At 45.4% G+C, this 17252-nt stretch overlaps 1 pseudogene; it reads left to right on the forward strand.

The window, feature by feature from the left end:
• LOC100625004 overlaps positions 756-17252 on the forward strand; it is a 43141-nt pseudogene continuing 26644 nt past the window's right edge.

Below are 17252 nucleotides of genomic sequence, written 5' to 3' on the forward strand. Positions count from 1 at the left end.
ATGGGTATTTTTGGGAGGTGTATTGATGGGCAGTGGTGATTGTAGTGTTGCTGGTGGGTGGTAACAATGGTGGTGCTGATGTGGGTGTGGCAGGGAGTGTCATTTCATGGTGGTGGTTGGGATAGTAGTGACAGGTGTTTTAGGGTAAAGGTATTGTCTTTTTAAATTATTTTTAAGTTTTTAAATTTTTTTTTTTTTGCTTTTTAGGGTGACACCCATGGCATATGGAGATTCCCAGGCTAGGGGTCTAATTGGAGCTATAGCTACTGGCCTACGCCACAGCCACAGCAACAGCAACATCAGATCTGAGGTGCATCTCCGACCTACACCATAGCTCATGGCAACTCCAGATCCTTAACTCACTGAGCAAGGCTAGGGATCAAACCCGCAACCTCATGGTTCCTAGTCGGATTCATTTCCACTGCTCCACAAAGGGAACTCCAAGGGTAAAGGTATTGCTAATAAGGGTAATGGCAGTGGTGATCTGTTGTTATTTATGATAGCTGTGGTTTTGGAGGTGGTAGTTGTGGTGGTGTTTTAATGATGGTAATGGGATAGTGTTTTAGAGGGTAGTGACGGTGGGTGAGTGACTGTGTCAGTATTGTTGATGGAGGTTATATTTTCTATTTCTGTCACAATGAGTTATCACAACTTTAGTGGCTTAAAACAAGACAAGTTTATTACCTTCTAGCTCTCTAGGTCAGAAGTCCCGGGCTCACTAGGCTAAAATCAAGTTGGGAGTACCGGTGAAGGTAATGGTGGTGATGGTGGGAGTGGTGGTGGTGGTGACTCTGGTGGTTGTTGGTTGTGTGTTAGTGATGGTGAGTGATGAGTGATAGTAGTTGTAGTGGTGGAGGTAGAGGTGATGGTGATGATGTTGGTAGCTGGTGGATATAATAGTGAGGTGTTGTTGAAAAGGGGAACGGTAGTGGTAATGACGGAGATACTGGAAGTGGGGAGTTGGGCAGTGGAGACAGATCACCCAGTTTGGTCTTCAGTGCACTCACAATCTGGTTGGGAAGGACGTATGACCTGGCCACAACACCGTAACTGCAGACCTACAGTGCTCAGGGATGTGGGAGAAGGAAGTGAAGAGACTTAGGGGCTCAGAGGAGGTAGAAGTTTCCTGGCTAGGAATTAGGAAGTTCTTTCTGGATTCTGAAGGGTAAGCAACCATAAGAAAAAAAGAAATCTAAATGAAAATAATAGTTTTATTGCTTTATATTTGTCATACCTGCTAATTCAATAGAACCAAGGAGCATAGAAAAGTACAAATAAGAAAACTTTCAGATTAACCAAAGGCTCATTTCCCAGCCGTAAAGATCCAGGAGAGGGGTCATTTTTACACTCAGAGATGGAGGTAGGAGGTTCCTGACTCAGAAGAACACTCCCTTCTAGTTGGAGGAAGCAGTATGGATGGCAGAAGGAAAGTGTCTGTGGATAGGGATTGTTCCAGAGCAGCCATGTCCATCAGCAGGGACGAGGGTCCTGCCCTCTCTCGGGAAGGGAAGTGGCTCGTGGGGTGATGAAAGCAGACATACTGCTTACAGAGTTAGACACGAGTGGAGTGGGGTAGGGTGGAGCAGAATGGGCTCTTCCTCTGCCTGCCCTTTGTCCTGTGACCCGCCTGGGTGAGCAGATAAGCTTCATGGATCATTGCGTTCTCTGTGTCATTCCCGGGGAGCGTATCGAAGTGTATCAAAGAAGGCTGCTGCCAAATCTCAGTGAGCAAAGGAGATTTGGAAAGGAACAAGATCATATTCCTTTTCTTTTCTCCCTTTGGCACTTTGCCTTTGCCCATGAGCAGAGCCTCCCAGAATCCCTGACATTTTATTAGTGGATCCGTGTGACACCAAAGGAGCGTGCTTAGCAAAGACTTTGGGGGAAAAGACTTCTTTGAATCATACTGAGATTAAGGGTAACCTGGAGGTTTTCAGTGCAGTTTGGGAGTCAAAAATGTCAGAATTTTAAAAGCCCTTTAAAGTTGATCAAGGCCGGGTCTTTTCAGTCCTTTGATCCTTTTTTGTTTGGTATCGTTTTTTGTTTGTTTTTCGTTCTAGGGCCACACCTGCGGCATAAGGAAGTTCCCATGCTAGGGGTTGAATTGGAGCAGCAGCTGCCAGCCTAGCCACAGCTACAGCCACGTGGGATCCAAGCCACATCTGAGACCTGCACCACAGCTATGCGACACCAGATGCTTAACCCACTGAGTGAGGCCAGGGATTGAACCCACATCCTCATGGATACTAGTTGGATTCTTAACCCGCTGAGCCACAACAGGAACTCCATAAGCTGTGGTATCCTTTTGCTAAGCAATATATTCAGTAAAAGTCCAACATGGACACCAAGAAAAAGAAGGATGCTCTGGTTGAAAGAGGATCCTGCCTAGCTGAGCCCTTGATTAACTCACCCCAGGCCATGGATTGATACATGAGATGGAGATGATCATACTTGGCTTTCACTGTTGTAGGAGGATGGAATGTGATGATGCATGTGAAGCTCTCAGGACTCCATAATGCTGAGAGTTCTGAATGGCCTGGGGTTACTCTGGGTGCCACTGGGGAAGAAGAGCAGGATTTGGAGCCTGAAAGATGTCCCTCAAGGGTGCCTGTGCAGGCAGGTCATCATTCTGAGAGTTAGCCCCAGCCTTCTCCTGCCTCTGGCTGGCAGCATTCAATTCAATACATCTTTCTTCTCTACCCAAGCCCCACCACTATCCTAAGCTACCTCATTGTCCCCTGGACTCACACTCAGCTTTGGCTCTGCAGTCTCAGGATCACCCCTTACAACAACAGCAGAATTTATGGCGTACTTGCCCCATGACAGGCACTGTTCTAGGGCCTCCACACATTATCTCATTTGGTGCTCCAAAAATGAATTCTTTGGAGGGAATACTATTATCCTGTCATTTTACAAATGAGAAAAGTGCAAAACAGAGAGGGTACATGATTTGCCCAAGATCATGCAAGTCCTAATCAGCAGAGCTGGGAATTGATGCAGGAACCATTGTGCCAGGACCCACACCCACCAGGGCCTTCACCATCCCTGAAATCTCAGCTGTCACTCCCTGGGCACAGCTTCCCTCTGCCCTTGTTCCTCCACCTTAGAGACATGTCTAGGTGCCTTTTGTATTCTCCTCCATTTCTCCCAGTCTCCTAGCCTGTCCTGTCTTCTCTTTATCATCCGAAATCCTTGCACTCATACTAGCAACTTCATTAGGTCTCTGAAGCCCCAGACCTGCCCCCATGTCTGGAGAAAACCCGGTTTCACCTATCTGGAATGAGACAAAAAACTCTTGTTTGAAAGCTGGCTGTTTTGGAGCCTTCTGGAAGGTCTGCCAAAGTCTTCTTCCAGAGAAAATTGCTCCTTTTGTTTAGAGAAGCTCTTTTAAGAGCCTTTAGGTAAGACATGGGGTGAGTGGTGCTAGAGTGATCAGGGGAGCTTACTCCCAGGTCCAGCCTTGCACACCTCTGGGGGCCCACTCACAGTGCTTCTATGTGAATGCAACCTCTGGGACACAGTATGTTGTAAAGGGAGTCCCATTCCTTCCTGCCACCCCTGCCCAGGAGAGTCTCAGCAGGACAGATCACAAAGAATGTTTTTCAACACTACCCCTGGATTATGAGAGGGAGATATACTCCTACCTTAAAATCCTCAGCCACCTGTAAAATATATTCCAGGGTCCTTACCTTAGACTCAAGGCCCTACATATCAGGGCTCTGCCTCTCCCATAGCTTTTTACCTATCAGATTCACATGGCTCAGCCCATACCAGCTTCCTAACTCCCCTCAAACTCCAAGCTCAAGGCAGCCTCAACACCTGCCTTTGCACCTGTGTCCATCTACTGAACCATGCACCCCTAGATATCCAAACAGCCTGCCCCTTCATTTCATTCAGTTTTTGCTCATATGTCACCTCCTCAGGAAGGCCTCCTCTGACTTACCCAGCTAAAATTTCACACTGTTGCTGTCTCCTTACTTGGCTTAAATTTTCTTCACGCTCCGATCATTACCTGATGTCAAAGTATAATTTCCAAAGAGTCAAAAACATGACTCTTACATAAGCATCCAGGGGGATGTGTCAGTGACTTATTTAACTCACGAGTGAGGGAACTGGCAGGATGACAATGTTGGTTAAAAGGGGGTATGAGAAGCAGATGTGTGTAATCGATGGAAAAAGAACACTGGAGTAAGATTGTAAAGTTAGATACTAAATTGGTTAATGCCTTATGGCACAATGAAATGGTAACCTTTGGAGTTATCTTTTCTTTCAGACAGAAATCATTTGGAACTCTGCTGGACAAAAATCATTTGCAGCCTATCAATCTTCCTTAACATTTCACTTCTTAGAGTCTGGGCTTAATCAGTAGCAAATACTACGTCTACATTACTCTCCTAGAGCTATGCTGTCCAAAAGGACTTTTTTTATAATGAAGGAGATGTCCTGTATCTATGCCATCCAGGATAATAGCCCCTAACCTCATGGGGCTAGTCAGCTCTTGAAATGTGGTTGGTGTGACTAAGAAACAGAATTTTAATATCTAATTATTTAGATTAAATGAAATCTCAATAAACTTAATTGATACATTAAATTATATCGATGAAAGAAATATATACCAAGAAGATATGTAACTTAATAGAATATAAATATAATGTAATATAGTTTATGACATAAATATAAATTACATATAAATACATAATTTACTATAATAAATATAATTAATATAAGGTTAATAAAATTTAAATTTAAATGGCCACTGTACATTTTAGTGGCTACCCTGTTGGACAGCATAGCCCTGGGAAGTCCAATGACAGTTAGACAGCTTATTAGACAATGCTGTAGCTAAAAAGGCCTTCTTTTCATGTTTTGCATAATTTTTTTTTTTGTCTTTTTGTCCTTTTAGGGCTGCACCCACAGCATATGGATGTTCCCAGGCTAGGGGTTGAATTGGAGCTGTAGCTGCTGACCCACACCACAGCCACAGCCATGCCAGATCTGAGCCATGTCTATAACCTATACCACAGCTCACAGCAACGCCAGATCCTTAACCCACTGAGCAAGGCCAGGAATTGAACCCACAACCTCATGGTTCCTAGTCTGATTTGTTACCACTGCACCATGACAGATTTGTTACCACTGCACCATGTAATTTTTCTTAACTTTGACATCATATGTTTGTTTGCTTTTGTCTTTTGTCCCTACTAGAAAGTAAACTTCATAATAGTAGGGACTTTGTCCTGTTTTCTGCATATCCCCAGCATTTAGATGCCCATGGCATGGTAGGTGCACAGTTGGTATTGCTGAGTGAATAAGTAAGTATAAGGAGGCTGGAGTCTTACCAGAAGCTGAAGCAATAAGGGACTCCTCATGGTATGTTTGGCTGGAAAGCTCTGGCAAGAGTAATGCCTGATGTTGAGTTTTTTTTTTTTTTTTTTTTTTTTTTCCTTTTTAGGGCCACACCTGCAGCATATTGAAGTTCTCAGGCTCGGGGTGGAATCGGAGCTGCAGCTGCCGGCCACAGCCACAGCCACAGCCATAGCAATGCTGGATCTGAGCCATGTCTGCAACCTACACTGCAGCTCACAGCAGTGCTGGATCCTTAACCCACTGAGCAAGGCCAAGGATCGAGCCCACATCCTCATGGATACTAGTTGTTTTCTTAACCCCCTGAGCCACAGCGGGAATGCCCTGATGTTTAATTTTGAATGGTTTTCTTATTCTGTGAAGTAATTACCTGCTGTGACCCTCAGACTTTTAGTGAACTTATGTGGCTCTAATGTTTATTGGTTCTGGGGTGTGGGTGGGGTTAAAAGTCATGGGGAAAGGGCCAGGCCTAGAGGCTGGTGATGAAATGCTGGGAATGAGGGAGCAATGATCTGGGTGCAGGCATGCAGAGCTGGACTGGACAGAGGACTCCCCAGACAGATCCTGGGGATCCTCAAAATACCAAGGAGAACCTTAAGCACTGTGCACTCTAAGAAAGATGGATATAGTTATTTACTTTGGGCAGTGTATTAGTTAGCGTAAGTGACCTGTATTAACAAATAGTCCTTCAGTCTCAGTGATTGAACACAGCAAGGTCCCAGGACAGGGACCTGACTTTAGAGGGCAGGGTCTAGTGGGGCTAGAACCAACTTTTCATCTGTTTACATAGAGTGAAGCTGTGGTTGATATAATTCACAAATCATTTTTTACACATTTTTGGGCTGCCTGAGGGCCTGTGTTTAAATGAGGGAGTGTTTACTCAGGTAGTTTGTATGAGGTCCACAAGGAAGCTCGCTGCTCTGGATGCAAAGGAGTCTGGAGACCACAATTCCCTTATGCCTCCTGTTTCCTGACACTGTGCATTCCTCTCTCCCTTGGTCATCTTGAGACCACACAGCTGACTGTTAGATCCTGGCATTGTTCCACAGCACAGGTGCCTGCTCTGCTGGGCCACATCTTCCCTGGGGGAGGGAGGTAGTTATTTCTGCCCAAACCCCTCTCATAACACTTCTCTGTGCCACATAAAAGATGTGACCTGTCAGTTGAAGATGGGAATGGTGGCAGGGTTGGCATGGGGAGGTGGCACAGTCTTATCTGTAAGGCTTCTTGGCTGCCCATGGATGCTTGAAGATTATAAATTGAGTGAGAGGGGTCCTTTGTCTCTCTCCTTCTCAGGATGGTCATCAGATGCCCTGGAGAATGAGATTATGAGGTTATAGCTGCACTATCCTTGGGAGAATGAGATCTGGAATTGTTACTGGAGTAGCCCCTCCCTCCTACCCCAGGATGTCAGAAATGAAGGGTCTTTAGCAGTCATATGTTCTCACCTATCTTTTTGTGGAGACCTGGGTCTGGGGAGGGAAATGGACTGCCTGAGGGCACACAGCTGAAGATAGCAGAACTGGGCTTTGTACTTGGGTCTCCTGACTCCTCCCCGACTCTCAAAGCCTCCCTCAAAGATGCCTGTTTTTCGTATTTGTCCTCTAGTCCTTCCTGCCTTTTCGATGCCACCAAAGGGGCCAAGATAAAGTGGAACACAGTAGGGGACCTGTAGGATGCAGAGAGATGCCATTTGGGGCTGGAGCCAAGAACTTGTTCATGAGGGCCTTACCTCTAGTTATGGGGTCCCCATATCACCCTGCTGTCTGGAGTGAGGGGCTAGGGTAGGGTGGCAAGTACTGGTCTCAGGCTGTGCCTGGACGGGATCCCAGCCTGCCATGTGGCTCCATACCACTGATGTTTGCTGTACTTTCTCCTCCCACCCCTGGAAATTCCCTGATTTCCCTTTCCATGTAACAGAGGAATCCACAAACATCAGAAGGGCCCTTAGAAATTTTCTAGTGTCCTCATTTTACAGCTGGAGAAAGAGGCCCTAAGAAGGGAAGGGGGCTTGTGTGCTTGGCCACATGGCCAGTCAGGGCAGAGCTGGGACTAGAGCCCAGGGCTTCTAAACCAGCCAGGGGTTTTCCAGAGCTGTCTCCTACCCATTATCTTATCTTGTCTCATCTCATTAAGGAAGAGGAGCTGGAGAGGCAGCTCTGAAACGGGATCTTCACATCAACTTTAGAATAGCTCTTGGCTTGTACAGTTCATCATCTGAAACAAACCCTTCCCCATTTCCATGCCCCCTACTCAAGCCCAGCAGTGGAACCCACCTTAGGCCTCCCTTCCAGGGGCTCCTCTGCTGGCCAGGCCATCTTTGTGGGGTCTCAGGACAAAGTCTGGGTGGGGGAGATGTGAGTAATAGCAAGTATACCACTCTTTAGGTCTTGTGCTCATGGAACCAAGGAGGAAGGACAGGAAGCCACTGTGAGGATAAGTCCTTTGAGATTTCACAGAATTCTCTAGAAGGGAAGGTAGAATTTAGAGCAGGTGAAGAAGGAGCAGTGGCATGGCCGAGAACTCTTATTGCCCCAAGTAGGTGAGGGGGCACAATGGGACCTCTTCCTACAGGGAGTGTTCCAAGCTTGACTTCAGGATTCCTTATAACAGAGGCAAAAATCAGAATGCACTTGGTTCACTTAGGATGCTTTTGGTTATCACATAAACCCAACTCATATGCGTAGGCAAAGGGTGAGAGGAGGTTATTGGGAAGATACTGGGATTTCCCATGTCATTAAATCATGGGAGGGCCTTTCCCATATCAACAAATCATGTCCAGGTTGGCTTCAGGGACATAGGAACTCAAATGTGGTCAAGCCCCTCCTCCTATCTTTCATCTCTGCTTATCTGTAACTAAGCTCCATTCTCTATCAGCTCCTTCTGTGTTAGGGGACACAGTGCTGACCATTCTCTGGTGACCTATGGCTCAGAGCTTTGCCTCAAGGTACAGATGGGGAAATCCACAGAAGGTCTTAAACTGTTCTGGAGTTGAGTGAGATGTCCACTCATGGCCTGACCACAGGAGTTCAAAACAGAAAACCACAGTGAGCTAGGGATCCTCCTTCCAGGAGCCCACACTGGTCCATTTCTTTGGAGAGCCTACTGAAGTTTCCTACATGCTGCGCCCTGTCGGGGCTGAGCTGTGAGCAGCCTCAAGTTCAGGGCCATCGCAGTTAAACAGGAAAACAAAGCACAAGGCAGGAAGTGCTCCAGGTATAAATGGGAGACTGAGATGGTGCTCTGGGATGAGAGTAGTTTTAGAATCAGCTAAAGAGAGCAGAGTGTGCAAAAGCTATGAGAGCGGGGAACCACTAGAGTATGGGGCAAGTAGTAGGAAGTGAGGCTTATTAATAAGGCTACAGAGCTTCAGATTTGACCTGGAGGCAATGAGGGGGCCACAGAGGACAGGAAAGTGATGGGGTCACACTCATCTGACTCTGTCCTATGTAGCTTAGTGCTTTGGCTAGGGTTGCTAAGTCACCTGTTTTGGGAATTCCCTTTCAATGATGTGTAGAAAGAAGGGGATGAGATTGAAGTCAAAAGAGGAGGTGGGTTGCAGCTATGGGCTTATCCTAGGGTAGCCTCAGGACTCCATGCACAATTATGGAGAAGCTATGTTAGCATAACTGAACGCCTTTGTTCTGTGCAGCTGTATCTCCACAGGAGCCAGGAGAGAGACAGCACTACTCTAAGGAAAGGGAAGAGGGATTGCTCTGTGAAACTCCATCAACCAAAGAGGCTGCTTTCCTCAAATCATAACATCTCACTTAGCTTTCCTTCCCTGGCCTTGGCTCTGCCATCAGCTAGTTGAGGTAGGCAGATTTAGGTTCTGTCCTTTAGGGCCTGGGGTAATCTGAAGCTTTGGCCAGCCACTGTGCTGAGGAGGCAGATATTGTCAGCATGGCTGGTTACCAGAGAGCACCTGAGGTCCTGAGCATGGGGAGGGCAGGAAGGGTCAGACACACAGCCTCCCCTCATAGGGATCCTAGTGTCTGGGCTTCCCTCTTGGGTCAGGATAAACATAGAGCATCTTCCTGGAGCATCAGTTGTTATGAAAGATTTTGAGAGAGAAAAATTACGTATATTTTTATGTTAAAATCAGATGGATGTATTCTGGAGTAGAATGTACATTGCATACTTTAAACAATTTTGGTAAAATACACATAACATAAACTTGACTACCCTAACTGTTTTTAGGTGTGCAGTTCTGTAGTGTTAAGTACATTCACATTGTTGTGCAACCAATCTCAAGAACTTTTGTCATCTTGCAAAACCGAAATTCTGTACACATTAAACAATAACTTTCCTGGAGTTCCTCTTGTGGCTCAGCAAAAATGAACCTGACTAGTATCCATGAGGATGCTGGTTCCATCCCTGGCTTTGCTCAGTGGGTTAAGAATCCCATATTGCCACAGGCTGAGGTGTAGGTCACAGATGTGGCTCGGATCTGGCTTTGCTGTGGCAGTGATGTAGGATGGCAGCTGTAGCTCCAATTCAACCCCTAGCCTGGGAACCTCCATATGCCATGGGTGTAGCCCTAAAAAGACCAAAACAAACAAACAAAAAACCCAAACAAACAAAAAAAAAAAGAGAGAGAAAGAAAGAAACCACTCAATAACTTTCCATCCTCACCTCCCCCTAGTCCCTGGTAACCACCACTCTACTCTCTGTCTCTGTCTCTATCCAACTACTCTAGATACTCCATGTAAGTGGTCTCATACAGCACTTGCCTTTTTGTGAATGACGTTTCACTTAGCATAATATCCTCAAGGTTCATCCATGTTGTAGCATGTGACAGGATTTCCTTCTTTTTAAGGCTAAATAACATCCCATTGTATGTATACACCACAATTTGCATTCATCCATCTATGAATACTCAGCTTGTTTCTACCTTTGGGCTATTTTGAATATGTTGCTATGAACATGAGTCTGCAAGTGTTTGAGACCCTGCTTTCAATTCTTTTAAGTATATAGCCAGAAGTGGACTCACTGGATCATATAGTAGTTCTATTTTTAATTTTTTGCAGAGCTGCCATACTGTTTTCCACTCTGGCTATACCATTTTACACTCCCACCACAGTTTATAATCTTCCAGTTTTCCAATAACAATACTTGTTATTTTCTGTTTTCTTTTTCATAGTAGCCATCCTAATAGGTATGGGATAGTATTTCATTATGGTTTTATGTGCTTTTTTTTTTTTGGCTTTTTAGGGCCAGCATATGAAAGTTCCCAGGCTAGGGGTCAAATCAGAGCTCCAGCTGCCGGCCTACACCAGAGGCCACAGCAATGCCAGATCCAAGCAGCATCTGTGACCTACACCACAGCTTGAGGCAATGCTGGATCCTTAACCACTGAGCAAAGCCAGGGATTGAACCTGCATCCTCATGCATACTAGTTGGGTTCATATCTACTGAGCCACAATGGGAACTCTGCACATTTTTTTTTTTTAATGGCTGCACTTACAGCATATGGATGTTCCCAGACTAGAGATTGAATCTGAGCTGCAGCTGTGACCTATGCCGGCTCCTTTAACCCACTGTGCTAGGCCGGGGATGGAACCCACATTCTGCAGCAATCTGAGCCGCAGTAGTCAGATTCCTAACCCACTTCGCCATGGCAGGAACTCCTGTGTACACATTTTTAAAAGGAAAAGAAATATCTCACCTCTGATAGCTGTTTTGAATTTCATCCTTAGAGCCTGTAGTGTGTGCATTCAGGGTCTTCAGCCCACAGGAGCTTTCAAATCAGAGGCAGGGAGAGCATCTGGGCCTGAACTCAACACACAGTAGGTCTGCAGGTGTTGCTGCCCTTCCTCCTCTCTGCTTGCCTTCCATCATGCTCTCATAGCTCAGAGGGCACACATAACTGTGAGGTGCAGCAGGATGAACCCCTTTTGTCAAGTCAAAGCATTGGGCTCAGAGGATGGGGCAGTCCCTCCCGTCTGGGGACTTCCAGGGGGCAGCTATGTGGAGAGGTGATATCAACTGGGCAGTCAAGGTCGAGAGGACTTTGCAGGAAGGAAGCGTCATTAGAGGGTTTCTCCTCCTATGTGTTATAGAGGCAGGTCTGAAGGATTCCAGCATCTTTGGACGTACCCCACCCTCCCCATCCCTGCCAGTCAAATTGCGCTCCCTTTAGGGTGGGGAAGCCAAGTCATCCCTCTCCTTCTCTAGACCTCTCCTTGAATGCAGCATTTGGCCGTGAAGGTCACTCTCTTTCTCTTGAAACTCTCCTTGGTTCCTGGATACCTGGCTCTTTTGATTTTTCTGCTCTTCTCAGACTGCTCCTCCTTGTCTTCTCTGATTTTCCTCTAGCTCCTGAAATGTTTCTAAGGGAGAAGGCTTGGCAGCTTTCAGTATGATGTGCTTATGCAAACCTGCCATCAGGATCCCAGGGCAGGGCTGTCAGCAGTTGAAGGAGTGACTAGCTCTGTGCATTTGGCCTCACTGCTAGTGCCCCCAGAGGAGTCCCACTGTGTCTTCTCCTATCTCTTGCCCTAGATAAAGCAGCAACTGCTCCTTTTTTTGTGTGTGTGCTGCACCCATGGCATGTGGATGTTCCTGGGCCCGGGGTCCAACCTGTACCACAGAAGCCACGCAAGCTGCTGCAGTGACAATGCCGGATCCTTAGCCCACTGTGCCACAAGGGAAATCCCAGCACCTGCTCCTTTATGGCTGAGTTGAATTGATTCAGGTTCCCAGAAGCACCTGGGCATCTGGTTAGAGGGATAGTACTAGAGACAACCAGGTAAAGGCAATCAGGGGCTCTTCTTGCATCTAGTCTTGCCATGAAGACAGAGAGGAGTTTGCTTGGCCCTGTACTTCAAGAGGAGAGCCAGATTTGGGGAGCGGTAGTGACAGTCACTGTGATAGGCAGAGTGGGAAGCCATGCCCTATTGCAGAGGGAGCTGGAGGAGGAAGACATCCATCCACCCTCAGACGAGGCTTCAGGTAGACTTGACAACCTCCCTGGGGAGATGAACTATGTGAACACATAGACCAAAGGCAGTATGTTCTCAGAGGCATAGGAGACACGAAGAAGTGCTTTGGGTTTTGGAATAAGAGGACATCTTTTTCTGTTTGGGCATGAAGGTGTCACAAAGACATCCTGGATTAGACAGAGTTTGAGCCAGACCTTGGGAGAAGGGAAGCAGAGAGGAGGTGGAAGTAGAAGGATGAGCGACAAGAAATCAGAGGAGCCCCAGGGGCAGGAACCTGTGTGTTATGTTCAGGGAATGGTATGGATCCCTGACAGTTGAAGCCTTTTGGTGACAGGGATACACAGAAGATTCGTGAAGAGTGGAGGGGTGGAATGGGAGATATGCAGTGATTAGCAAGTCACTTCTGTTGGTAGTGTTGGGACTGCCATTAGCTAAAAGTATCAGGTTTGAGAAAAGTGAAATCCAATCTGTGTGGACTCATTAGTAATGATTTCTGGGCCAACGAAGTGGGAGCAAGTCGAACCTTTTGGAAAGCAGTTGCTTGAGGCATCAATGCACAGCTCCTGCTCAGCTGATCCTCAGTCTTTCTAAGAATGCCATTTTAACCTAGTTTCCTGGAGCTTGTACAACTGAATATTTGATGCTTTAACAATTGAATTGGAAAATCTCAAACGGGGTAGAAAGAGCTGTCATTTTAAGCTTCCCTCTTGGCTCAGTTTTTGCCTGGGTGTCTAGCAGCTGGAGAGGCTGAGAAAAGAGATGCAGATGGAAGAGTGTGTCTGCTGGGGGAGGGGAAGACATTTAATTCTGGCTGTGTGGAGCCTAAGGTGCACGGTGACTCCCAAGTGGAGCCACCCAGCATATTGTTGTGCTCATGAATTTGAAGTTTTGGCTATAGGTTTACAAGTGTATTAGCCATGGTTTTTCTATTTGTAAGAGACATAACACCAACCTTAACTGGATGAAGCCAAAAAAGCAATTTATTGGCTTATGTAAGTGGGGAAGTCCAAGAGTTGATTGGTACTGACTTTAAATGTGTCTGGATCTAGGGGTTCAAAGTTGTCTCTTTGTCCATATCTCAGTTCTGCTGTGGTCTCTGCTTGGCTTCATTCTTTTTTTTTTTTTTTTTTTTTTTTGTCTTTTGTCTTTTTTTTTGTCTTTTGTTGTTATTTCTTGGGCCGCTCCCGCGGCATATGGAGGTTCCCAGGCTAGGGGTTGAATCGGAGCTGTAGCCACCGGCCTACGCCAGAGCCACAGCAACGCAGGATCCGAGCCGCGTCTGCAACCTACACCACAGCTCACGCCAACGCCGGATTGTTAACCCACTGAGCAAGGGCAGGGACCGAACCCGCAACCTCATGGTTCCTAGTTGGATTTGTTAACCACTGCGCCACGACGGGAACTCCTGCTTGGCTTCATTCTGTATGTAGCCTCTCTCTACGAGACAGGCTTATTATTTCCAGTGGAAGAGGCTAATTTCTGTCAGTAGCAAAGTTCTGGGGAAATTCTGATTGACTAGGACTGGATATGAATAAGGGTACCGAGCCCTGGGATGAGGGGAGGGCTGCCATTATGACTGGCAATTCTACTATGATCGTGTGGGATGGGGAGAGAGAAATCCCCCAAAGTAGAAATGGGGTGTTGTTTCTGGGGATGCACGTGGGCCAGTGTACACTGTAGCATCCATGGGCTACACTCCACTGCATAGGTTGTCATTCTGAAGCCAGAGGAGTGGATAAGATCACCTTGGGAGACTAGAGAGAGAAGAGGACTAAGGCTCAACTTGACCAAATTCACGGTGAACTTACAGGCAGAAGACTGGCCAGAAAGAGTCATGCAGGAGCCAAGAGAGGCAGGCAGGGTCTAGGTCAACCCAGGCCTCAGGAAGAGGCATTTCAAGGAGGAAATGATAGCTAGGTCCAGGGGATCAGCAATGAAAAGGTACCCATGGTTTAGCAATTAAGCCACTGATGAGCTCGGAAAAAGCCAGGGAGAGGTGGGAGGGAAGCCAGCTTGGAGGGGCTATGAAGGGAATAAGAGAGCAAGGGAACCAGAAATATTGGTGAGTTTTTGTCTTAATGAGGAGACACTTGATCATGTGTTTTTTTTGTTTGTTTGTTTGTTTTTTTTTTTTGTCTTTTTGTCTTTTTTTTTTGTTGTTGTTGTTGTTGTTGCTCCCGCGGCATATGGAGGTTCCCAGGCTAGGGGTTGAATCGGAGCTGTAGCCACCGGCCTACGCCAGAGCCACAGCAACGCAGGATCCGAGCCGCGTCTGCAACCTACACCACAGCTCACGCCAACGCCGGATTGTTAACCCACTGAACAAGGGCAGGGACCGAACCCGCAACCTCATGGTTCCTAGTCGGATTCGTTAACCACTGCGCCACGACGGGAACTCCTGATCATGTGTTAATGCTTAAGGGAGAGATTTTAAGGGAGAGGTTGAAGTTTGGGGACAGGGAGGAGACTCTGGAGGAGATGAGCAGGGCTGGAATTAAGGGCAGAGGCAGCAGGATTACCTTTGTCTCCAAGAGAACCCCTGCACATAGCCATGCTACATGCAGAGAGCACAATCCATCTTGTTTTTTACTGTTTTGGTGACAGTATTGTATCATAAGCATTCCCCGTTTGCCTTACAGTATTTATACTTAACTTTTACAATTGGTTTTTAAATTACAGAAATCACATTTGTATATGATAAAATAGAATGCAAACAATTCAGAAAGAAATAAAGATGTAATGTAAAAGTCTTTTCCATTTTCTCTCAGGCTGTCTTCCTCAAGGTAACTGCTTTTTAAAGTTTTCGTGGGAATTCTTCCAAAAGCTTCTCATGCATATATAAGTGTATATATGCATATATTTTAAAATAGACAAGTGGGTTCCTGCAATGCATTCTGCTCTGCACCTTACCTTTTTTTTTTTCAATACTGTATCTTGGAGACTCTTATTAACATATATTGACATCACTCATTCTGTTCCAAAAGCAGGATGGTGTTTTACTGTGAAGTGAAGCAGTGTCTGTTCAACTAGTTCTCCACTGAGTGGACTTACCATTGTCTCCAATCTATTTTCATTAGAAATAATTCTTCGGTGTGCACTTTATTACATGCGTCTTTGTGCATAGGTGGAACTGTTTTTGTACATTAAATTTCTAGGAATGAAATTATTGGAGTATATAACAATATGTTCATTCAAAGAGAATACATATTATTAAAACGGAATTATTTGCAGTATATAAGAGTAATACTTTTAAAAGATAATAAGTTGCTCTTCAAAGAGCTTCTATAAATGTTAATATTTCAAAACTTGGGTAGGAGATATGTGGATATTTATATTCCCGCCCATATTTTTTCTGTATGTTTGGATAGCTTATACACTACACATACACCACACACACCACACACACACACACATACACATACACACACACACACTTTCCCATGAAGAGTAAATGAACATGCCTCCATTTTCACAAGAGGACATTAATGAAATTTTTAATCTTTACCAATCTGAAGAATGAAAAATGGTATATCTTTATTACTTTAATCACATTAATTTAATCACAAAGGTGGCTTATCATTTTTCAGTAAATTGCCTTTTCCATTTCTAGTGAGTTACACTCCTTTAAAGCCTACAGAATATTTCATTTTATGTATGTGTCCCAATTTACTTAACAATATTCTTGTGGGCCACGTGTATTATTTCCAAATGACTGTGAACGTCTTTCTACATAAAGTTATTTTCTCTTCTTCTTTTAGACTTTTTTCTTTAGTGTACCATTTCAGAAGATGAACTGCTGGGCCAATAGTGTGAACATTTTTATGACTAAATACATATTGTCAAATTGCTTTTTTAAGGGAACAGTATAATACATTGCACCCCCAATTTTGTAATACTCTTAGCAGCATAGGGTTTGTTAATAAAAATTAATTTTTGCTAATTTATGGGTAAAATAGGCCCTCAATTTCATTTGTATTTTTTTTTTTTTTTTTTTTTTTTTTTTTTGTCTTTTTGCTATTTCTTGGGCCGCTCCTACGGCATATGGAGGTTCCCAGGCTAGGGGTCGAATCGGAGCTGTAGCCACCGGCCTACACCAGAGCCACAGCAACGCAGGATCCGAGCTGCATCTGCAACCTACACCACAGCTCATGGCAATGCCGGGTCCTTAACCCACTGAGCAAGGGCAGGGACCGAACCCACAACCTCATGGTTCCTAGTCGGATTCATTAACCACTGTGCCACGACGGGAACTCCCATTTGTATTTTTTATTACCAATGAAGTAAAAAGTTTTATATTTTTGTTAATTAACTGCATTTTCATCCCTCTGAACTGCCCATTCCTCTTCTTTGCTCATTTGATGGATAGCACAGTCTTATCCAAAGAAAATAAGATAATGTGTTATCAGGGAAGCCCTTATTTCCTCAGGCTCTGTGATCTTCTGGGAGGTTTTTGACTGATATCAAATTATTAAGCCAATCTTGAAGTTCCTGTTGTGGGGAGGTGGAAACGAATCTGACTAGTATCCATGAGGATGTGGGTTTGATCCCTGGCATCACTCAGGGGGTTAAGGACTGGTGTTGCTGTGGCTGTGGTGTAGGCTGGCAGCTGTAGCTCTGATTTGACCCCTGTCGTGGGAACTTCCATATGCTGGGGGTGTGGCCCTAAAAAAAAAAAAATTAAGCCAATCTCTTGAATGAGATGTGGTGGTGGCAGTGATTAAAAAGACTTAGACGAGTGTAGTCAGGAATACAGAATGTCTAGGACTTTCTCGGCAATGACGGTGGGTTGCAGAGGTAAGAGAGGTGGGAAGGAATCTGTGAGCCTGGATACAAATTTGTGATCAGCATAGAGAACATGCTGGGTTCCATGCTTTTCATCTCTGAGCTTCTGAACAGAACTTCAGGTGACCCAGGTAGCCATGGCTGTATTTCAGATTTCCAACC

The sequence above is a fragment of the Sus scrofa genome, chromosome 1 (assembly GCF_000003025.6).
Source record: "Sus scrofa isolate TJ Tabasco breed Duroc chromosome 1, Sscrofa11.1, whole genome shotgun sequence".
In the NCBI taxonomy this organism is placed as follows: Eukaryota; Metazoa; Chordata; class Mammalia; order Artiodactyla; family Suidae; genus Sus; species Sus scrofa.